Source organism: Monodelphis domestica, chromosome 3, assembly GCF_027887165.1.
Source record: "Monodelphis domestica isolate mMonDom1 chromosome 3, mMonDom1.pri, whole genome shotgun sequence".
NCBI classification, from domain to species: Eukaryota; Metazoa; Chordata; class Mammalia; order Didelphimorphia; family Didelphidae; genus Monodelphis; species Monodelphis domestica.
The window spans coordinates 480456110-480481766 of record NC_077229.1 but is presented as its reverse complement, the minus strand read 5'-3'; the positions used below and the strand labels follow the sequence as shown (position 1 = coordinate 480481766).

The window sequence follows — 25657 nt, the reverse complement described above, 5'->3', positions numbered from 1 at the left end:
AGGCACTCCTTGCTCACTCCCTGGATCCAGCTGGCACGCTGGCTCTGGGCACCTAAGGTCTGCATTCTCTCGCGCATTGGAGTTTTCTGCCTAGCTGCCTTCAGGGGTTGGTCCCCTGCTGTCCTAGTCAACTCCCAAGGATGCAGATGTGCCCCCTACTCACACTACCAGAGGCACCCCTTGCTAGTTTGTCTTGGCGTGCACTGACTCTGACTCTGTAGGTGGGGGTGGGGGAGGGTAGATTGGCTCGCTTTTGGGTGGAAGCCCTTTCACCTTTCTTATAGACCGGAAAATCCCAAATCCCACACACCTTCAATTCTGTGCCCCTCTTTACAGTTCCTCTGCTCCTCTGAAAATGATTCTTAAGGTCTTTTGGGGTAGTTCTTGTCAGTGTGTGCTGGGAAGAGTACCTAAGCCACGTTTAGACTGCCGCCATGCTTACCTGGAAGTCCCCAATAGACTGATATTTAAAGAAACATAAATTGATCACATCAAGGGTAGAGGAAATAGAATATTTAAACAATCCCATTTCAAAAAGAGAAATTGAACAAGCTATCAATGAATTCTCTAAGGAAAAAGCACCAGGGCCACATGGATTCACAATTGAATTCCACAAAACATTTAAAGAACAATTCCAATACTATATGAACTCTTCAGAAATATTGCTAAGTAAAAAATTATACTGAATCCCTTTTATGACACAAATATGGTGTTGATACCTAAACCAGGAAGAACAGAGAGAAAGAAAACTACAAAATGATATTCCTAGTCAATATGCTGCGAAAATTTAAAGCAAAATACTAGCAAGAATATTGCAACATTATATCATAAAGATGATACATTATGACCAGGTAGATTTTATAGAGAGAATTCAGGAATGGTTCAGTATTAGGGAAACTATCAATAAAATTGACCATATTAATAACAAAACTGTCAGAAATCATATGATTATTTCACTAAATGTAGAAAAAGCTTTCATCAAAATAGAACACCCATTCTTATTAAAAACACTAGAGAACAATGGAACAAATGGACCACTCCTTAAAATGATAAATAACATTTACTTAAAACTATCAGTAAACATTTCTGTAATGGGGATAAGCTAGAATCCTCCCCAATAAAATCATGAGTGAAGCAAGGATGCCCATTATCAACACTAATAATTCAATATTTTACTAGAAATTCTAGCTATCATAATAAGGACAGAAAAAAGAAATTAAATGAATTATACTGGACAAGGATGAAATAAAGGTATCCCTCTTTGCACATGATATTATGGTATACCTAGAAAATCCTAGAGAATAAATTAAAAAAAAAACTAAAAGAAACAATTAATAACTTTAGCAAAGCTGAAGAATATAAAATAAACCCACAGAATCTATACTCTGAATAAAGCCCAACAGCAAGAAATAAAAAGTGAGATCTTATTTAAAATAACTGTAGACAATATAAAATACCTTAAAATCTACCTCACAAGACAAGCTTGGGAACTATATGATCACTACTACACACAACTAAAGTCAGATCTAAACAATTGCAATCATTTTAATATCTCATGGGTGGATTGAGCCAAACAATAAAAATCATACTTCTTCCTAAATTAATTTTCTTATTCAGTGTCATACCAATCAAACTGCCCAAAAGTTATTAGTTCATAGAACTAGAAAAATAATTATAAAATTCATCTGGAAGAACAAAAGATCTAGAATGTGAAGGGAATTTAAGAAAAAATATGAATAAAGATGATTTAGCTGTACTATATTATACTATATTACAAAGTGAGAACCATCAAAACAGCATGGTACTAGCTAAGAAATAGAGTGGAGGACCAATGGAATAGATTAGACACTCAATATACAATGGCAAATGATCATAGTCACCTGGTATTGGATAAACCCAAAGATCTAAGTATTTGGAAATAGAAATCACTATTTGAGAAAATCTGCTGGAAAAACTGTAAAACAGTATAGCAGAAATTAGGCATAGAGAAACACCTCATGCCAAATGCTAAGGTAAAGTCTAAATGGGTACATGCTTTAAAAATAAAGGATGATGCCTTAGACAAATTAGGGGAACACAAAATAGTTTACCTGTCAGAGATATGGCTAAGAGAAGAATTAAGGTCAACAGAAGACAGAGATAATTATTAGAGGTTAAACTAACTTTGACTCTATTGAATTAAAAGTTTATGCACAAACAAAAGCAATGCAACCATAATTAAAAGGCAAACAATGAACTGGGGAAAAATCTTTTTAGTAAATTTCTCCGACAAAGGTTTGATTTCTTACGCACATAGAGAATTGAGTCAGACATATAAGAATGTAAAGCATTTCCTAATTGACCAATGGTCAAAGGATATGAGCAGGTAATTCTAAGATGAAGAAATTAAAACTGTCTTTAGTCATATGAAAAAATACTCCAAATCACTAGAAAGTAGAGAAATGCAAATTAAAATAGCTCTAATGTACCACCTTACATCTATCAGTTTAGCTAACATGACAAAATAAAAAGGAAAGTGACAAATGTTGGAAGGTGGAAAAATCAAAACACCATTGGTGGAGTTGTGAACTGATTCAATCATTCTGGAGAGCAATTTCTAACTATGTCCAAAGGGTGAATATCAATAAAAACTATGCATATGCTTTTATTCAGCAATACCACTACTATGTCTGTATCTCAAAGAGATTAAAGATAGGGGGAAAGAACCTACTTGTAAAAATTTTTTTATAATAGTTCTTTTTGTATTGGCAAAGAACTGGAAACTATCAGGATGTTCAATTGGAGAATGACTGAACAAGTTGTGGTTTATTATTGTAGTAGAATAATATTGTGCCATAAGAAATAACAAGATAATCACAAAAAGCCTTGAAAGACTTATATGAAGTGGTAGAAAGTGAAGGGAGCAGAGCAAGGAAAACATCGTTCTCAGTTACAACAGTAATATAGGAAGTTCAACTGTTAATGACTTAAATATTATCAATAATGTAAGGATCCAGGACAATGCCAAAGGACTCATGATGAAAAAAGATATCCATTGCCATAGATGGAAAAATAAAATGTACCATTCTTTATTTCCTACATAAATTTTTCTCTAATGTAAGCAATTTGTGTCTTCTTTCATAAAATGATGAACATGGATATGTCTTATAATATTTATATAACTTTTACCATGTTGCCTGCCTTCTTAGGCAGGTGGAAGGGGTGGGAGGGAAAGAGATGACTTGTATACAAAATATCAGAAAACTAAAATTTTTTAAATTGTATTGATATGATCTGGAGAACATTTAAATTTATTATAATATTATTAAAAGACAGTCATATAATCCTCTACTCCTGCTTTGTTAAAGGGATTTTCTTACTTTCTCCCTCTGTCTCCTTAAGAAGCTAGAGAGCAGGATTTCCAAGTAGATCAGAACTGACAGGAGTCAGTGAGCCAGAGCTGAAGATTCTGTTGCCAGGGATACCAGGACTGAGGAGAAGAAGTAGTGGACCTTCTGACAGGAAGTTAGGGGAGACAATTGATCAGTGAAGATAAAAGAAAGCAGCCAAGGAGAGTTGAATGGCTTTTGCCTCTGGGATCTGTGAGCAGTTGGCTACTGACAGCTGGGCTGTTATAGAAAACTGAAGGAGTGAGTGGTGGCTTTCTATTATTTTAAGGAGTCAGGTAGTTGGTAAATAGCGTATAGATAGAGTAGAGTAGGCTTGGCTTGCCAGGCAGAAGAAACTGTCATCAAAAGACAGAGAATAGGTTTAGGAAATGTTAGATATATTTATAGGGTATAAGATGAATAATCTCTCTCTTCTCTTTTCTATCTTTCTATCTGTACTTCTTTCTCTAATTAAACAAAGTTTGTTAAACTGCTCTCCTCACTTTGTTGAACTCCTTAATTTAACCCTTACACTATCATTACATATAATTTCTGTCTTTGGAATTGTGACTGAACTCCCAAATTTTGAGTTGTCACTAAACTCCTTAAAAAGGCCATTTATAAGTACCCAGTGATCTCTTAATTGCCAAATCCAATGACCTTTTCTCATTCCTCATTCTCCTAAACCTAGCTGAAGGATTTAATACTGTTTATCACCCTCTTCCCCTTGATACTCTCACCTTTAGGTTCTCCCCCTACCTATCAGACAACTTTTCATTTTCCTTTGCTGAATCCATATCCAGACCACACCTCCTAACTATAAGTGTCACATAAGTTTATGTTCTGAGCTTTCTTTTCTTCTATATTTTATTTGTTGATATCATCAGTTTTTTGGTGCATTTAATTACCTTCACTGTACTAATGATTCTCAAATCTACCTTTTCTTTCCTAACCTCTCTGATGATCCCCAATCTTGCATCTTCAAATGCCTTTTAGACATCTTAAACAGGGAATCTATTTGCTATAGTCATATAATATTTTTGTTTTGTTATTGATATAATCAATTATTTTCAATAGTTTTTCTTATATCAAACTAGCCCTGCATCATTGCATTCACTTTTAAAATTATAATTAAAAGCTGTATGTTTCCTTTCATTCTATTTTTCCTCACTGTTTATCTCTTCCTCTCTTTTTATCCCATTTCTTTTCAGAAGTCCAATTTGCCTAAAACCACTACCTCCCTAATCCATAACCCTTTTAAGAGACCCGCATTTATCCTCTCCACTTGACTTCCTAGTTCTAAATCAATGTATTCTTTTAAGGGTCCCTCCCTTATTATCCCCCTATCCTCCTAGTTCTCAATCTGTCTATCCTTCTAAATAAAACATCTTCCTTTCCTTGCCCTCCTATTTCTTATTATAAATTAGTATTATTTTGATTTTTAAAAATTAAATTATGTAGTTCATATCAGTGAGGTCCACAGATATTAAACAAAACAATAATTAATTAAAAGGGACATGTTGTCACCTATTCATTGAGGCAACCCCAAAGATGTCAATAAATGTTCGATCATGAAAACAGTCAATATGGAGTTTCTGGTTTCATTAGCAGATGGGCAAATCAACTCATGGCCAATCTGATCAATTGTGAAGTAGCCATATATTTCAAGTAGGCAAAACAAAACAAAATAAAACAAAACCAAAAACTAATGAAGACTGATGAATAAGGCCTTTATAGACATATTTTTAAACCCTTATCTTCTGTCTTAGAATAAAAACTGTGTATTGGTTCCAAAGCAAAAGAGTAGTCAGGGCTAAGCAATAGGGTTAAGTGACTTGCCCAGGGTCGGATAGCTGGGAAGTGTCTGAGAATAGATTTGAACCTAGGACCTTCCATCTCTTGGCCTAGCTCCCAATCCACTGAGCCACCCAGCTGCCCCTTAAGCATATTCTTAATGCTTTCTCAGAATAACTTTTGATAACAATATTTGATGCTGTAAAAAGCATAGGCATTAATAATTCATTTATTTCATATATTTATATATAGCAACAAGTATGTGGACCATAGAATCTCTATATTTTAGAATTTAAATTGTCATTTGGAAATTTCTTTTATCTCAGTAAAAAGAATAAAGCAGCAAAATTTGAAAAAGTAAATTATATAATAGTAGATACTTTCTAATGTGTGAAAACTATGACCAGTTTTTTCCTTAGCTCGGAAAAGAATACAGACTACCTCAAAATTCACATTTAATCTTATTTTATTTTCCTTTTAAGTGGGGAATTGCTCACATGTAGAAACAACAGTCACAATTACAAAGTTATGAAAGTGATTTAAAAACATATTATCAGTAATGTAAAATACAATATAAAAGAATGAACAAAGGACTTACTGTCAGAAAAGAACTGAGTTTCAAGTCTTGAATTAAGGAGTTTCTTTGGAGTCAAGGACCACTTAATCCTCCCTTCTCTGAGACCCAGCTTTATATTATTTCTTTGACTTTTTTTCTCTTAACCTGCATACCTTTCTAAGAGTCCCTCCTTATATTATTGCTTCTATCTCCTATTTCTTTGTAAGTTAAGACTTTTACCTTTTTAGATGTATGCATTATTCTTTGCTCTAGATCTGATGAGAATAAAGTCCTAGCATCACCAGTCCTGAACTCTCTTCTCCCCTTCACTTTAACAATTTTTCATTCCCATAAAATTTTCATGAAATATATGTTCCATTTTACATATAACTACCAAATTTTATTTTGCTGGCTTATTCCATGCTATTTAATTCAACCCCAAATCTTCTATCTATATATACTCTTTCAAAATAATGATATTCTTAAGAGTCATAGATAACATTTTTTCATACAAGTACCAAAATGTTTGACTTTATTGAATTCCTTTCATGTTTATCTTCTTAATTCTTCTGATTTTCATAGATGAAATTTTCTGTTGTTTTCTTTTCCTCAAGAACAGCTGAAAGTCCTTTAACTCATTAAATATCCATTTTTGTAAGATTATTCTTAACTTTTTTTAGTTTTTTTTTTATTGTAAACTCAGCCTCTTTGCTCTTCAAAATATTGTGTTTTATGTCCTTAATTCTTTTAATGTAGATTCTGCTAATTTTGTGTTATCCTGACTATAGCTCCACAATATTTAAATATTTTCTCCTTAACCTGGGAGCATTGAAACTTAACTATAATATTTCTAAACATTTTCATCTTGGGGTCTTTTTCAGGTGGTGTGATCAGGGAATTCTTTCAATTTCTATTTTACCCTCTAGTTCTAAAACTTCAGGACTATTTTCCTTAATTTCTCGAAGTATGGGATCTACACATTTTTTTTAACACAACTTTCTGGTAGACTAACAAGTCTTTTATTGTCTCCCTTCAATCTCTTTTCTAGGTCAGTTATTTTTGTAATATTGTCTTGTAATATTCTGGTCTATTTTTTCATTCTTTTGATTTTGTTTAACTAGTTCTTGTTGTCCTAAAAAGTCATTAACTTTTCCCTGCCAAGTTCCAATTTTTAAAGAGTTCAGTGACTTTTTGGACAATTTATTTTTAATTTGGATAAATATGTAGAACAAAGTCTACCAGATTTTAATTATTCCCCTTATCCCTTGCAATCTAGTTCTATAGATTGGTAGTTGGATGTGGTTGACTGTTGTGAGAAGTTATTCAGATCAATTTTGGGTCATTACAAAATAGGTCTTCTAGTATTAGAAGAATCAAGTTTTGCTACAAATATTTAAAGAAACAGTCACTACCTCCCCAGGAATACTATCTTCATCAGCAGAATTGTAAATGGATGACATCTTTCCTAGGTCAAGTACAAGGTGGATAGGAAGACGGAAAAGTCTGTCTATAATACCCTCTCTACATAACTGTGGGTCAGCAGGAAAAGCAAATGAAAAGGGAGCTTTAGAACCCTGTGGGAGTCAACACATTCATGTCTCTTGGTTTGAGGTTATGGACCCGTGGAGCTAGTTTCTTTCCTTCCATTCCTGGAAGGTCCATCTTAGGTGGTTTGAAGGCTGCTGGGTCTTCTGCAATTCTAGTAGCCTGAGCCCGAATGAGCTCCACTGGTGATGGTTTCTGTGTACCTCTGTAGGACTGGATACTGAAACCTGAATTGGATTTCTGAAGGGTTCTTGGTCCAAAAAGGCTCCATTTTTCAGATGAGGGTTTGTCTCTATCTCCATTTCCAGAGTCCATATTGCTGATGTCTAGGCCCGGTAAAGAATTAGAAGATCCATGAGCAAACCAACCTCTGGGCTTTTGCCTGGGAGAAGAATGGGGTCTACTACTTGGAGTGGACTGGGCTGAAACAGTCAATCTATCATCTTTTGTTATTTCTCCATTTTGCAACTTCAATTTATGGACAGCCTCCACCACACGATGGTACTTGACTTCTTCTGTGGTGAGGCCTTTATGGGGAGTATATCCTGCGTCTCTCAGCCCTGCTTGCTGTTCAAAGCGTTGGATGCTCTCTTGTGTCTGTTTTGTAATTAGAGAATTCATGATGACATGCGTAGCTTTGGCCTTCACCACTGGGACCTTGTTCATTTGGTCACTGGAAGCTGAGGGGGTTATGGAAGGAGAGGACAAACTAGTGAAACATCCTCAACCTTGGAAAGCTGTTGGTACTTCCGATCTGGGATGACCGGCTTTTTCCATAGAACCTTACTGCACATGTCTGATGAAGGCGGAGTCATCGGTGTGGGATCCTCCAGGACATCATCATAACTGAATGCCCGATGATGCATTCCAATTGGTAGGGACATCTTGCCTAGAAGCCCACCTGCACTGTGCTCAATGGCAGGCACATCTGGTTCTCTGGATGCCATGAAAGACTGTGATCCAAGTGTTTCTCTAGATATGAAGAACTCTGATTCCCACAGTGAAAGCCTATAGAAGTTATGCAGATAGGACAAAGATGTCAAAGGGGAACATTCTGCAGCTAGTGATATACTAGCAGAGTTTCAAGAAGCTCTCAGGCAGAGGCTCTGACAGCTGGGTCTCCGTGGGGAGGAAGAAAGGGGTGAAGGGGGAAGCGGGGAAGAAGAGACAGTCCACAGCCCGAGGCTTCGCCACGGACAGGAAGTTCAGACTAACAAGGCTCTAGGCCCCCATCGCTCTCTAAGCGCCGAAGCAAGAAGCGAACCGAGGCCATGACGCAAGTTGCGCCAAGACCTAAACGGACGCAGCTAAGAAATGATAAGTGAAGCCTTTTTGGACAATTTTTTCCCTCAATTGGTTAACCTTTTTATCTATAATTTTCTTTTCTTGTACTGTTCTCATTTAAAAAAATTCCCTTAATCTCTCTCATTTGATTTTTAAAAATCATTAATTTAATATTTTATTTTCCTAATTATATAAAATAAAAATCTTTTATATATTTTTTCCAAAATTATGATATCCATATTATCTCCCTCTCTCCCTTCCCCATCCCTCCTTTGCTGAGATGGTAAGCAATTTGATCTGAATTATACATAGAATATCTGCAAAATGTTTCCTTATTGGACATATTGTGAGAGACTATTCATATAAAATCCAACTCCAAAAATAAAAACACAAATAAAGTGAAAAACAATATGTTTCAGTTGCACTCAGATTTTCTTTTCCTGGAAGTGAATTCTTTGACATAAGTCCTTCAGAATTGTCTTGGATCAATGAATTGCTCAGAATAGCTATTTTTTATATTGCATCATTGTACAATTTTGCGGTTATTGAATACAATGTTCTCCTGGTTCTGATCATTTCCCTCTACATCAGTTTATGTAGGTTTTTCTGAAATCAAGCTGCTTATCATTTTCATATTTCTGATGGTCATCCTCTCAAATGATGGACATCCTCTCAATTTACAATACTTTGTCCATACAAAAAGAATTGCTATATATCTTTTTGTACAAATAGGTCCTTTTCTTTTTATTTTGATCTCTTTGGCATATGGATCTACTAATGGTTTTACTGGTTCAAAATTATGTATCCAACTGAATATGGGTTTTATAGTCCCAAATTTCCCTCCAGAATGGTTAGATCAATTCATAAAATCATGTTCTAGTGTCTCAATTTTCCCCTTCCCCTCCAATATTTATCATTTTCTTTTACTATCATATTAGTCAATCTGATACATGTAAGGTGGTTATGTAAATATTCATTTCTCTGATTAATAGTGATTTTGAATATTTTTTCTAGAAGAGTTTGTTTTCTTTATCTGAAAAATACCTTCTCATATCCTTTGACCATTTATCAAATGGGGAATGTCTTGTGTTCTAAATTTGACAGTATTCTGTATTTATTTGTGAAATGAGGACTTTGACATGGAAATCTGTGGTTATTTTTTCTCTTAGTAGTTGTTTCCCTTCTAATCCTAGTTTTGTTTACATAGTCCTTTTAATTTGATATAATGAAAATTATTCATTTTATGTTTCCTACTAATTATGTATTTTCCTCCAACCTATTTTCTGCTTTTGCTCCTACTATTCTTTTCTACTCAATCTCTTCTCACAAGTATTTACTGCTAATTACTGTCTCCTCCAAAAAACATCTCACATATTAACTACCTCTTTTTCTTATTCCCTTCACTGCTTCCCCATAAGGTAAGCTCAAATTATGTTGCCAACTGAATATAGGTGTAATTCTCTCTCTAAGCCAAAAATTTTCTGTTCATGTCTCACTTTTTCATAAGGAATTTCTGGAAATATTCTATTTCAGTAAATGGCTTTTTTTTTTCCCTGAGAGAATATTTTCAGTTTTTCTGGGTAGGGGAATTCTTGTTTGTAAACCTAGCTCCTTTGCCTTCTGGAATATTATATTATAAGTTTTATGATCCATTAATGTAGAATTTGAGAAGTCCTGTGTAATCCTTACTGTAGCTCCATGATATTTGAGTTGTTTCTTTCTGGCTGTTTGCAGTATTTTCTTCTCATCATGTAAGTTATTAAATTTAGCTGTAGTATTCCATGGAATTTTCCTTTTGGGATCTCTTTCAGGAGGTGATTCGTAGTTTTTTTTTTTAATTTCAATTTTAATCTCTGGTTCTTCAAGAATAGTAGGGCAATTTTCTTTGATAAATTCTTTGCAATGTGATGTCTAGGCTTTTTTTTTTATGATGGCCTTCGGGTAGTACAATAATTCTTAAATGATCTCTTTTCTAGGTCAGCAGTTTTTCCAATGAGATATTTCCTCCCCTCCCCCCTATTTTTCATTCCTTTGAATTTGGTGTATTGCTTTTTGATGTCTCATGAAGTTATTAATTTTTCAGAAATTATTTTGTTCAGTAATTCTACTTTTTCAGAAGTTCATTTCTTCATTGGGTTTTGGTACCTCTTTTTCCATTTGGCCAATTCTGCTTTTGAAAAAATTTTCTTTCAATGCATTTTTGTGCCTTCTTTAATATTTGGCCAATTCTGCTTTTTAAAGTATTAATTTCTTCATTAATCATTTTCATTTCTTTCCTTTATCTTCCATTTGCCTCTTTTTTATTTTTGAAATTCTTTTTGAGCTCTTTGAGATCCTGATATCAATTCCCATTTTTCTTTGAGGTTTTGTGCTTTGATCTCATTGACCCCTTTTGAATTTGTGCCTTGCCCTATCTTGTGTCCATAATACTTTTAGATAGGTTTTTTTATGTTTGTGTATTTTCCTAGCCTTTTACTTGACTTTTATTTATTTATTTATTTTTTACCTCAAAGGTAGACTCTGTTCCCAGGGAGAGGGGGAATTCTCTTGAAATTCAGTATTTTCTTACTGCAACCTCACATTTAGTTCTCTATGCAAGTTTCAATTCTTCCAAAGTGTAATGATAGCCTGTGGACTGAAAGGTTTGAATGCTATTTCAGACTCCTTCAGGGTCTGTTCTTGGTTTACGAGGCTAAGCATAATGTTGGACTTCAGACATTCACTTTGGGCTTGTACTCATACTTGGTGACACATTATAGAACTTACTGTAGGATTAGACTAGTACTCAGGCCTCACTAGAGGCTTATGCTAACCAGGCACCTTTGTGCATTGTGCTGGGGCTTGTGTGAACCTTAAAAATTCTCAGACCCTACTTCAGAACACTTGGTTAAGATGATTCCTCATTTTAAACAATGAAGGGACTTAGATCAGGAATGTGAGCCCTCTACTCCATCCCTACTTTAGCATATTTTAGGGGAAAATAAAATTGTAAACTTCTTGCTGAACAATGAAAAATACTTAACCCATACTTATAGTAAGGCAAAAGTTCTTAAGCTGTGCCTATTTTTAGATCTAATACAAAAGGGTGCTAAGTACCTATAAAGGTCAGGCAACTTATAAATTTACAAGGAGCAGAGGTGAGAACTTACTCAGAGATTTTAGTCTACTCAAGTGTGAAATTAATCAAAAGTTTAGTCTACTCAGGTGTGAATTAAGAATGGTCAGACCTTTGGAGAATGTCTACTGTGATTGGTAGATGTGAGAACTTAGGGGAGGTGACATAGGAGAAAATTCCCTTTAAAAGGAAGTATAAAAGAGGTCTCTGGAGATTCATCTGGGAAAAGCTGAATTGGAGGAGGCAGCTGGCCAAAGCTGCCTTGAAGGGCTTGATGGCTGAACTTGATTGAACTAGCTGAAGCTGAACTGGTGTCTCCCTGAACACTAGAATCTTGCTTGGGACAAATCTTGTGGTGAGTGGATTAAAGACTGACTGATCTCTCTCTTAAGGCTTAAAAGCCTAGGTTGGCCCAGGCTGGCCTATCTCTTTTTCTCATTGTTTCCTCTTACTCTCTCTCTTTCATTAATTGCTTAATTTGTATTAATTAAAATCTTTATAAAACCCAGCTGACTTGGGTATATTTAATATTTGGGAATTTTTCCCTGGCAACCACCTTATATTTGATTTAAAACAAGACACTGTCTTGAAACCATATTTTCTGTGGTCACAATTTAAGTCAACCACTCTTTTAACTGTCACAGTTTATGGCTTCATCACACTTGGTACTTTGAGGGGTGGGCACGGGGATGCTCTGCTTCTGATTTAGGCAGAGTCTTGTGGTCTTGCTGCTGGCTTTTATCAGGGTTTAGAACTTTAAGGAGTTGAGGAGAAGAGTGTTTCACTGTTGGCCTGATCTACTGGTGTAGGCTTGCTGCTGAATTTGCTCTCATCCCAACACAATGAAAAAGACCTCTGTCTTTGTAAGAGAATCACTTCCCACTATTCATTTGTTGGTTCTCCTACTCTAGTATTCATTCTGAACCTTTATTTTAAGGTTGGTTGGAGGGGGTTTTAGAGAGATTTTGCACTTCTGCCTCTACCACATTTACTTTTTAAAGTCCTTTTAAAGCTTTTCTAAGAATTCTTTTTGGGCACGTAACCATTTTATACTTTTTTTTGATGCTTTTGAAGTTGTTTTAACATCATTCTCTTTTTGAACTCTGATCTTCTCTATTACAATAGTAGCTATCTATGATTGGTTTCTTTCTTTTTTGCTTACTCATTTTAAACAAAGTTTTGTAACCCATTTTTAATTGTTACCTTTATGCTAGGGCCAGGCTGTTCCAGGGTGTGAAGGATGTCTCAGGTTTCAAGTTGTTTGTGCCATTATTTGCTGAACTCTTTGGGAACCTTTGACCTCACATGTCTTCCAACTTCTATAATTCAGGGTTGGGTATAGTTTGTGCTCCCCTTGGTCACAGACTAGTCTATGAATGACTTCAAGTGTTCTTCTTCAGCCATGAGCCCTGACAGGGGCCCCAGGAAATGCTGCCATCACAAGAAAAAATAATTAAACACACAGCCACATAAACATGTCTTATACCATTTCTCTCTGTTCCTCAGTTCTTAGGATGACCTTTGTTCATGTACAGTAGTGTCATAATGTAGTCCCAGCCAGGATAAATGCATGCTTTTTCATATCCTCAATCATTGGGAGGAGAGAGTTTTGTTGTAAACCTGTTCATGAGTTTGTATCACCATGGCTCTGGAGAATGATTGGCAATGTAGGAGAGAAAGATTAATGAAAGAATTTTTCATTTTTGCTTTTAATTTGTTGAATTGTTACATCATTAGGCTTCTTAGTTGATACACTTGAAATTGCTTTATCTCCTATACACAATTCTATTTTTGGTGGATTTTTTAGAGACGAAGAAGATGGAGAAAAGATTCAGTACTTTGTCTTGTTGATCAAATGAATGTGATGCTTTGCTTATACATTAATTTAATAATTTTGTCATAGCTGCATATAATCTGTTCAATTACATTTCAACATTTTAGTGTTTTTTCTTGTTTATATACAAGAAATCCTTTCCTTTTTCCAAGTCTTTTACCAGGTCTTTCTCAGAACAAATAATTTCTGAACTAGTTTGGCCTCCCACTACTGCCCTCTAAAACTACTAGTTGCAAGTCACTCTTATGTTATTTATGAGAAAACCTAGACTTCATACACTTTCCCTAGGTTAATAGTCATTTGCAACTGAGACCTGACAAGTCCATAAGGACATCCTAAGCCCAATGAGGAAAAAGCAGCTAGAAAATACACATTTGCAAAATCTGCCTCAGACCCTTGGCAAGGACCAATTTTGAACTTTCAGGTTCAACAAATCATGTCTTGAGAATATCTCAAGACATGATTTTGGCTCAGGACATCCTGACTAAGTTATCATGAACCTTGGGCTCTATCTCAGGACAGAATGACCTTCTACTAATCAACCTTTAGCCTGGCATGATTCTATTCCCAGGAAGTTCCTATATCAAAGATAACACACCAAAGAGAAGCTTTGAAGATTACTATGATGAATATATATATTCATTATATAGAAAACCTGCATATTTAAATTAGGCCAATATACTTTAATTGACTCTCAAGAATTTAGACTTCTGACATGTTACCTTCTTCTTGATATATTAGTCCTTTGATCATATTGTGTGGAAACTGTATCAATACTACACTTATATTCTCAATAAACTGAATTCTGTGATCCCACTTGCAAGTTTCCCTAGATCCCATAATCTCTCTCTCAATTGATGTCTGATTAGATTCCACTCATGTCTCTATCTATCTGTCTGTCTTTTGCTCTCTTGCTCACATTCACACACTCTTTCACTGTCTTTGCTGGCCAGAAGCATGCTGTAATTCCACTCCTCAAGCACCGGTGCTAGCCAGGACAAGCAGTAACTCAACTCACAACCAGCTGACTGTAGCAACCCACTGGGGGCTGGGATTTCTTTGTACCCTAACAGTAACTACCTGGACAATTTCTGCTAAATTCTGGGGAATTAATGGTAGGGCCTAATCTGCCATATACCTTTGATATTAGAGCTTCAAATTTAAAACATCCTGTAGAAGACTGGCTGAAAGATTTCAATTAAAGGATTATTTCAGCTGTTGAGAATCTGAATTATGATGATGTCTATTTGACTGGAAAAAATGGGATTCTTAAGGAATTTAGTCACAAAAAAGAAAGAAAGATATACAATAGTAGCTAGCAAGTGAAGCAAATGAGGATTTTTTTTTTTAAGATATCTGAAGGCATTAAGAAACAGCCAGCAGGCAGGCAAAGATTAAAGATTAGCAATACAATAAAGATGGTAGAGGGAGTCAGAAGGAATTGACTCATTTGTACATTTAGAATCTTGCTTTGCCAAAGAGAAGGGTCACCTTTTTATTTGAAAGGAGTAAGGAAGACATAGAAGTGAAAAGCATTTGAGTGATATGGGGAAAAGAAGGAGATCTCAATTTTTTAGTCAAGTATGAGGCAAGTTCCTTTTTTTTATTTTTATTGGTTAATTCAGAAAATTTTTTCCATGGCTACATGATTCATGTCCTTTCCCTCCCCCCTTCTTGCCCCCCTCCCATAGCCAGAATTCCATTGGATTTTACATGTGTCATTGATCAAGATCTATTTCAATATTACTGATATTTGCCCTAGGGTGATCATTTAGAATCTATATCCCCAGTGCCGATTGAACCATGTGATCAAGCAATCATTTATCTTCTGTGTTTCTGTTCCCACAATTCTTTCTCTGGATGTAGATAGTGTTTTTTCTCATAGGTCCCTCAGAAATGTCTTGGATTATTATATTGTTGCTAGTAGAGAAGTCTATTACATTAGATTGTGCCATAGTGTATCCGTCTCTGTGTATGAGGTTCTCCTGGTTCTGCTCTTTTCACTCTGCATCAATTCCTGAAGGTCATTCCAGTTCATATGGAATTCCTATGAGTCAAGTTTCTTAGCTGAGATAGTTTGGGGAAGGATTGAAGAGGAAGAAAAAGATGAATTTCTATAGTGAATGGGATAGTGACTTGATTAGGAAAGTACAAAAGAATTGTGATGGTCCAGTTGAGATTAGGTTAGGTAAATTTATAGTCTAACCAACAAGCATAGTTTCATGATTTTTCCCCAGCTTTACTTAGTACCTTATGAGGAAGAGAATAGGCAGCAAATATTGAGAATAATGCAAAGCTAGGCTTTGGTAGGACAAGATCTTCAACAGGATAAAAAGTTAATGGATATAAGAGAAGAGAATATTATAAAATTGAATTGTTTAACCAAAGGATTAAGTTGAGGGTGAGAAGTGATAACTGAAAAATAAAAAAAGATTAGATAAGAATGAAGAACAGAATTTGATATAAACAATGGAGTGAGAGAAAAGAGGAATGATAGCTTGTAATAAGATAAAGACATTTCAGAGTTCATCAACATGACTGTGGTTCACTCATGAATGATGAGATTAAGAATTTGAACATAATAGTGTGTGAAGGAAATGTACCCTTTCCCCTTTTTTGGAGTCAAGCCACTTGAGTCATCCATGTCACCTACATCACCTGCATAGGCTAAGTGATTCTAAACTTGAACCAGACATGACTGAATTTGAATTGGGTGGGAAAGAGAAGATAAAAGGAGTGAATGAGGAAGTATTCACTCTCTCTGTCTCTAGTGTCCTGTGAAGGAAGCTGTTACTGCAAGTTCCACTAGACTAGCCATGTGGATAGCTAACCTAGCTGTTAATCTCTGTTTTTCTATCTTTTTCTTTTGCCAATTCAAACTTTGTTAAATTCTAAGGAACAGAGTCTTAATTTTACAATAACAAAAGGATGTACCTGAGGGTGGAGTTGGGAGGAGAAAGTCATGGAAATTAACTGTATGGGAAGATTAGAATATTTGAGAGTATATCAATATGTATGTAAACCAATATGTATTCAGGTCCCATAATATGAAGATAGTAGTTGAGGAGAAAAAGAACTTGAGAAAGTTAGTAGACTATTTTGTAGGGGAAAAAAAGTAACTACCAGAATCTTGATAGAATATAGAATAAAAGAAACTCAAAGGAGGAAAGGTTACTGAATGATAATGTTGGAGATCCTGGAAGAGGCATTGAGTAGCAAAAAATACTTCAAATACTCCACAAAAACCAGTGAATAGTCAGGGAATGAATGTAAACATAACCAGAGATATAAAGGGTGACTGGAGAAGCTGTGTGTCATCAGGACAGAGAAGTGATGGTGAACCTTTCAGATATTGAATGCACAAACTACAAGCCTCACACCACATGTGACTCCCCCCAGTATTTCATGCCATAGGTTCACTAACATGGGGATGGATAGAGCTAGCTCTCAATGAGTGCAAGGATATGGAAGAAGTGAAAAATGAAAAGATTTAAGATTAAATGTAGATTGCTACCGCTGAAGCAGAAATTCTATAGATCACTCCAGTGGAAGGATTTGGGTAGCTTTAGAATGGAGGATTGGAACCTTCCCCCCTCCCTTTTTGAACTTATATTATCTCTTTTCTTTTTTCTTTTTTCTTCCTTACTCTTTCCTATCCATTCCTTCCATTCTTTCCTATCAATGAATTATGTCTGTCAATTAGTAACTCTTTTAGTGGCCCTCCAGAATTAAGATTCACTTAGATTCTTTAAAATGAACAAAAAATAAACCTAACTATGATCTTTAAAGTCAGTATATAATTTCTGGTTATTTATCTCAGATGTTAAAGATAGTCTTCTAATTTACTATCATTCTTAAAAGGGCATTTAGAAAATATTTCTTTACTACAAAATTCATCAGTTTTTCTATCACTAGTTTATACAGTTTATCATTTGTATGATTTTATGATCAGAATGGAATGTATTAAATTATAACCTTTTAAAGCCCTATTCAGTGATTCCAAAAATATGAATTAGAAGAATTGAAGATAACTATTCAGAGGTGGAGGTTGAAGATGAAATCCTTTTAGAGCTGAGGCAGTTAGACATAGACTTCAATAATTTATTACTGACTGAAGGGAGAGAAAATTGACTTCACTGTCCAAAAGCTTTTAGTGAAAACTACTACCCTTTTTGCCACCTAGAGTTAAAGAGAGAAGAATATTCTTATAAGTGCTTGTTACACTCTGTTCTTACTTTTGGAATGAGAAGGGAAAACACAGGGGACTTTTTCAGATGCTTTAATTTTCAAGTGCACTTAAGGTCAGGTTTAAAGCTCAATCTGAACTATTTTGCTTCATTCTGATAGTAAAAAGCACTAGATTAGGTTATATAAACTAGGGATAGGAAAAATTAGTGAGTTTTGTAGTTGTCTGGCTGAAAAAGAAATATTTCTATTAGGAATTAGCAATTTCTAAATTGGATGATGGCACATTTATATCTTTTTATCTATACTCTAGTAGCTAAAGAGCAACAAAGTGGTACAGATGTTTCTGAATGGACCCATAAAAACAAAACATATAGTTCCATATCTATGAGTTACTCTAAGCACATAATTTTTTTCTTTCATTTATTTTTTCTATCAAATTCTTCTGGGTATATATTTTTTAACCTAGATATTGAGTCTTGAGGAGAATTAATGTTGGGTTATATAATATATTATCAATATTTCTATGTGAATCCATCTGTATCTTCAAACACCAACACTTCTGAAAGTCAGGCAGTTCCTGAAAGGTGTAACTGAATAAGATAATTACTCTGGCCTGGCACCTCCAAGGCATTTATATAGGCAATGACTCTTGCTTTTTGTTTACCCGGTAAACAGAAGTGCTAATGCTAAAATCCTCCACAGGAAATGACTTTGTTTAGTCCTAATCTGTCCCATCACCCTCCACCCTTGTCTCCCCTTATTATGAGGTAATAAGAACAAGCAGAATACTCTTTACCCACCTCCCCACTAAAATATACACAGATCATGGGTGTCTTATATTTGCTAAGGTAGTTCCAACTGATGTACTGTCAGGCCAATCAGAAGAAGGATACATCTAGATGTAAAAGACATTCTTGGCCTACCCTATGGATCTTTGGCATAAATGGAGATACAATATTGGCTTGTCTTTTATTAATAGTGTTAAGGATAATTTTAGCATTGTGACTTAAAAATCTATATCTAATTTGTCACCAAATAAAATACCCAAGTCAATCTGGAAATTATGGTAATTTAATTAATGTAGAGAGAAGTAATTAAGGAGAAGAGAGGCAAGAGGATATAGGATTTCTCCTGCCTGGCCTATGCCAGGGGGCATTTAAAATCCCCACCTCTAGGCCTCTGAAGAAGATTAGAGGCTTCTAAGAGGATAAAGTTGGAAAGTAAAGGAGGAAAACTCAGCCAGAAACTCACCCCTGAACTGGATAATAGCTTGTAGCCATGCTAAGATACCAAAAAGCTCAGCATGCTGCTCTCAGCTAACTCTCCACCACCAATCAGGGAAAGAGACCTGGAAATATGAAAAATTCCAAATATATAGACCTTTCACCCTTGTGTCTCCTCCTCTAAATATTCACAACTACCAATCACATCAAAGGCTTTCTCCAGGTCTGCCCATACTTTTAGTTCTCATGTTCTTTGATTAGATTATATCTTTTGAGTTACTTTGTTAAGTTCACCTTTTGTTAGTTACTTGACCTTTTTGTGATTAATTTAACCTCTATAGTTACTTAACATCTTTTTATATTAAGATACTAAAAATAGACTTAGCTTAAAGTTGTAGCTTCACTATAAGGTGAGAACTAAGTACCTTCATTGTTCAATCAGGAGATTACAACTTTATCTAAGTAGGGTGGAGTAATTTAAAGTTCACAATCCCCCCTGATGATCATTGCGAGACTAGTCTTCCCATTGATCATTTAACATAATCATCTTGTGGTCCTAAAGCACTTCTAACTACAGATGTATACAATATTCAGTTTCTAAGAGGAAATTACAATAGTTAGATAAAAGAGGGAAATAGAAGAAAGACAGATAGCAAAACCAATGTTTGCTGAGTGCATTGACAAAAACCAATTGGGGGAAGTCCTCCTTTTGGTATAAGAGTATACATTCAAATAAATGTTCAATCAAACTTCAGTTCAATCAACCACACCCAAAGTTCATTCTTGATATTGTTGATGTAGTTTAGGTTTTTCTGGCATCTTTCTGCAACAGTTCATTTTCTGGATTTAGGAGTTAGCAAGCTTCTTCCTTGAAGATCTTTCTTGAACAAAATTTCAAAATCTTGGATTTTTATTAAAATACACCCCCCCCCAAGTGGGTGTTAAAAACATCCAGTTCAGCTTAGGATGCAATGTTTGCATTATGGGGGTGTATGAGTCAATTATCAAAAGAAGAGAAAAACAACCAAAAACATAATGAAAGAAAAAAAAATGGAAAGAAAAAAGAAAAAAAATTCAAAATAGGCCCTTATTTGGGCTTAATACATTTCTAACAGGCCCTTGTATAGGTCCAATTTAAAGTAGTTTCTATCTCACAAGTCTGTAGGACATAATGCAGTAATATTTCCCTTACCCATTTGCATCCAAGACTACAGGAAGTTGCCATACTATAAGAAGGAAAGGATCTAGAATTTTTTTTGATAGGGAAGTGTAATTCCCTTGTCTGATTTTTGTCATTCTAAGGGATATTGGGAGACAGGATAATAGTCAAATTTTGGTACTTGTCTGAATTCTTCACAAAGAGTGTAGATACAAGGAAGTCCTACTACTTAACATATGTCAAGTGTTGCAACCTCAAATCTCACACTAGTTTTTTTCTGTGTGCTATTTTTGGCATTATTCAGGTTAAGTCTGTGCTCCTTGTTTTATTCCATTTCCTGGAATCAGACACAATCATTAATCACAGTCCCATACCATTTTATCAATAAATGGCAGGTTCCCTCAGTTTAAAGCTTTATGGGTATATATTGATATTATAGCAAATATATATATATATATATATATGTATACATATATATATAACTTCTATTACTGCAGAAAAATGATATTAATTGTATGAACCTTTAGTACAAAAAATGAGAAAAAAGTCTATTTTTTATATTAAGATACTAAAAATAGACAGCTTAAATTTCTAGCTTCACTATAAGGTGAGAACTAAGTACCTTCATTATTCAATCAGGAGATTACAACTTTATCTAAGTAGGTGGAGTAATTTAAAGTTCACAATAGATGATGTGTTCCTATTACTAAATGATATTATGCTCAGAGAAATGGGTTTATTTTATTTATTGGTTAAAATTCCTTTCACTAGTCCATTGGTGGGAGAATATTAATAAGTTTATATGTGTAATATAATGTATTCTATTCATTTGCCACAATGTTGTTGTTATTCCATTATTTCAATCATTTCCAACTCTTCCTGACTACATTTGGGGTTTTCCTAGCAAAGATATAGAAGGAGTTGGCCATTTCCTTCTGTGACAGAGGTTGGCACTAGAGAAAAGTGTCAGGCTGAAGAGTATGTAAAATTGATCACCTTAATGGGGGAGGGGCCCCAGAGATGGACTCTGAAGGAGGAGAAGACTCTGACTGGGAGAGCAGTGAGGTCTCTTAGTGTTGAGAAGCTGAAGAGAGAAGTTGGGAAAAATACTTTCTCCTGAGGGTTACCCACTTTTCCTGCTGGTGACTGGAAATCTTTTTTCCCCAACACTTCCCAATTGAAGGGACTTCTGAAGAGAAACCTAAGCAGACTTTACCTTAGCTCCTATTGCCCAGGGGTGAGTCAACCTAACTTTCTCTCAGGGGGCTCAGGCTGCCAAGGCTTGAGTTCCCCTCCCCAAACTCGAGGAGGGAAGGGGAAAGGGTTTAGATAGAGACAGGGACCCGTTTCCCCACTTTCCTTTTCCCATTCTTCCCTGCCCATTATTACTTTTGTATTACCTGATTGAATTAACATTAAAAGTTATCTGTTCCCCAAGCTGAGTGTGAGTGAATGGATCAAGGGGAGACCTCTTGGTCTTGAGTAGTGGAGGAGGGGGGCAAGAGGGACAAGAGTGAATTGGGGAGAGCAGCTTTAGCTAAGGAGGGAAGGCAGAAGGGGGAAAATATTCAAACACCCTCTCCTCTCTCTGAGCCAACCTGTTACATCTGCTGTCTTCCCTGAATCCCACTTTGAGAAGAGGGTTCTCCTCTCTTTCCCCCTCTCCATACCAAAAGTCCAAGTTTCCCTCAGGGTACAGACTTCCCTCATTTATCTTTTTTAATACACTTCTCCATCTTATTTTATAGATGAGGAAACCAAAGGATCACAGAGCTAGTAAGTGTCTGAGGCCAAGGTTGAACCCAGGTCTATTGGACTGGTCTTTATTTACTAGCTCACTGTGTGATTGAAGTCTAATCTAAGAACTTGAATGACAAAGTCTGGAAAGCTGCAGAGGAGATACTAAAAATGGGAACCCTTGGTCTGGCTCTCTCTCTCCCTCTCTCTCTCTCTTGAGACAGCAAAGGGGAAATTCTTAACTGAGACTGGATCCTGAGCACTAGAATAAATCCCTCCTTGAACCTGATCACCCCCAACCCCCCAAAGATACCAGCAAGAAGAGGCGGAAACCTGAAAAGAGGAAGAAGCAGTCTTAACAAGATCTCTCACAGCAACTTGGACACCCTGGGTCTGGACATTGCTCTGCTGTGACAAAGACCAGGGTTCACCAAATCTGAACCTCTCAGAGGCCAGGCTGTCAAGCCTGGGCCTCTCAACTTTTGAGGGAGGGAAGAAAAATTAAGACAGACAGGGACCTCCTTTTCCCATCTTTCCTAGACCTAACCCTTCAAACATCTTCCTATTTTACCCCTGACAATAACTGTTAGAATAAAGATCATCATTTATCCTCAAGTGATTTCATTGTGATTAAAGGAAATAATCACAGTGGAAGAGGGAGAAAGCTGATTTCTCTCTCTTTCCACAAGGGAAGAAGTTCATCTATAAAAACAGTTAATAGAGGGGAGTAAAAGGCAGGTTTAGTGAGGACACATCTGGCAAGGACTGAAGGGGAGAATAACCCATCTCATCCTCCTTCTACCTTCTGGAGCTGTGATTTTTAAATCTCCATCTTGCTTGGACTAGCACCCAAAACTGTGCATACCCACACTACATGGGCATGTGCTAGTCAATGGCAAATCAGAAATAACTAACTGCCCACCTGGGATGTCCCAAGCCAAGCTTGAGCCACCATTGGCATGTGTGAGGTACAGGAAGTGAGGTAGAGAACAGCCTCTGGAGTTCGCTCACTTCCTGTGGACAGGGATAGGCACCAGTTCGTTCTAGGAGCTCGAGCAGGGAGGAGACCTGCAGGCAGCTTTCCTTCAGATTGGTCACGTGAGTCAAGGACTGGTTCCCTTCTCTGCCTTGGCCTTCTAAGGCCTGAACTCCCTCTGGCTCTGCCAGAAGGTTGAGTTAATCTCTTTCTTTCTCTCTCTCTCTTTCTTTCTTACTCCCATTGTAATTAAACTGCCATAAAACTCCATTTTGACTGGAGTGTTTCATTTAGGAATTTAATAAGTTAATTCCTTGGTGACCTTAAATTAATATATATCAGTCTTTAAAAGTGATTGCACTATCACAGCTTTGGCTGACCACGAAAGTTTATTGAGTCCCCTCAATAAATTTCCTGAACTTTCTTGCCTTTCACTCTACTTTCTCCTCATTTAGTCAGTCCTTTTTATCAACTAACTCGGCTTAAAGACACAGCTGCCAGAACAGGTGAGTATAAAACATTTTCTCTCTCTTCTCTTTCCTTCTTAAGTTAAATTGAAATCAGCAGTTTTTCCCCCCTTTTAATCTTAAGGGACAGATGGGTGGCTCAGTGGATTGAGAGCGAGGCCTAGAAACAGAAGGTCCTAGGTTCAAACCTGACCTTAGATACTTCCCAGCTGTGTGACTCTGATAGCTAGATAGATAGCTAAATCTAATTAGCTGACCCTTGTTGATTAGCAGTGAGGAAACTCTGGAAAAATGGAGCCCTTGCTTCGATCTCTCACAACAAAAACAGCTGAGTACAGCTAGTGAGCCAACTTAAAGCCCATTTTCCTATTTCCCGGCCTCTCTAGTTTTAAAAATTTAAGTGGGCTTTGCTCAAGGAGAATAGCACATAGCCCTAGCAGTTTTAGCCTGGGGGCTAAAGAAAGATCATTGGGGACCTCTCCCATAAATGCTTTTGAAAAGGAGTCCTGGGTCTACCCTTTGTTTACCATCTTTACACTTGTAATCTCTCCCAAAAGAGTCCTTTTGTCTTTCCTCCTCTTTTACTTGTGACCCCTCCCAGACCTTTAAAAGGCCTAACCTAAGAGAAAAGAAAGGAGAATTTACAATAGAATAGGCCCTTGGCAGTAGGCAGTAAGGAGAGCCACCTACTGACAAGAGGAAAAAGTTACAGGCGACTTAGTAATTGACTTAAAAAAAAATGTGGATGCAGCTGATACATAATTTACTTAAGAATTAGCTTGTGAGCTCCATAACCAGGTTTATGGAATTACTAGTAGGTGTTTCTATAGGGTGGTTCTTCTCAGAGACTCTATGGCGATACGTGATCCCTGCACTCATTTTTCTTGGGATTGTAATTCTAGGAGCTATAATATCATATCTCAATTACTCTAAAATGCTGTACAACCCTTAATCCTGCCACCTTGCTTCCAGATTTACCATCTTCAGGAGAACCACTACACAGTTGTGAAACACTAGTGTCCATGGCAGAAAAGCCTCGGGATGATCTCTTGGACACTCCCTTAAAAAACTCAGACCTGGTCTTATTTACTGATGGTTCTTCTTTTATGAGGGATGGCATACGCTACAGTGGAGCTGCTATAGTCACAGAATTTGCCACTGAGTGGTCAGCTTCATTGCCCTCTAACATTAGCACTCAAGGGGCAGAACTCATAGCTCTGAAACATGCCTGTATAATTGCCAAGGGTAAAAAGGAAACAATTTATACAAATTCTATATGTGCTTTTGACATTTGTCACTCGGTTGGGATGCTATGGCTATATGGAGGATTTTTAACTCAGCTGGAAAATCCATAGCTAATGCAGAAATTATTAATGAAGTTTTTTCTGCTCTCCAGCTGCCTGAAGCCTTAGCTGTAGTTCATTGCTCTGCCCATACAGGTGGCACTGACCCTGTCTCTAAGGGAAATGACCAAGCAGATGCTGCTGCAAAGCTAGCAGCCATAGAAAGGCCTGAATTACTTTTAACATTAACAACCATCGATGACTTAAATTTATCACTTTCGTATAATGAAAAGGAAGTGAAAAATAGAAACAAAAATTCAAAGCGAACAAGATCAATGGAGTACGGGTGTTGTCTGAAGGGAAACCCCTGCTCCCTAGAAGATTTTATCACGAAATTTGCCAATCTGTTCACAAGAATGGCCACTTTGGTACCCAGGGCATCATGAACTCTGTTAAGAGAGTGTGGATAGCCCCTGGTATAACTACCATAGCCTCTAAAGTGTGTTCAGCCTGCTCTACCTGCCAGGCATATAACCAACATGTCTTTCGTGGCAAAGCCTTTGGTGGGCATCCTGTGGCTTACACACCTTTTGAGCACCTACAGATAGATTTCATAATGATGCCAAAGGCTGGACAATATAAATTTTGTCTGTTCATAGTAGAGCAACTGACTAGATGGCCAGAAGCATTTCCTACAGCCCAAGCCACAGCAGCTTTTGTTGCTAAGGTGCTTTTAAAAGAAATTATTCCTTGCTTTGGCCTGCCAGCACATATTGATTCAGATAGGGGAAGTCATTGTATTGATTCTATACTAAATCAGATATATTCTTGCTTGGGTATAACTCCCAAATTCCATGTTCCATATCATCCCCAGAGTTCAGGCCAAGTTGAAAGGATGAATAAAGAACTTAAAACTATGATTGGCAAATTATGCATTGAGAGCCATTTAAATTGGCCTGAAATTCTCCCTCTGGCCCTATTTTATCTTAGAAGCAGGCCTAGAGGAGACCTACACATCTCACCATTTGAGATGCATTTTGAACATCCGCCTATACAGGTTAAGCCTTTCTCCCTGGCGTATACATCGCCATTAGGGGGAGACACTACTATTGCTTCCTCTATAGAGGA

General features: G+C 36.5%; 1 pseudogene; it reads right to left on the bottom strand.

Moving 5' to 3' along the window:
* Positions 1-6929: 6929 nt before the first annotated feature.
* LOC100010142 (putative monooxygenase p33MONOX) lies at positions 6930-8595 on the bottom strand (annotated as a pseudogene).
* Positions 8596-25657: the final 17062 nt, after the last annotated feature.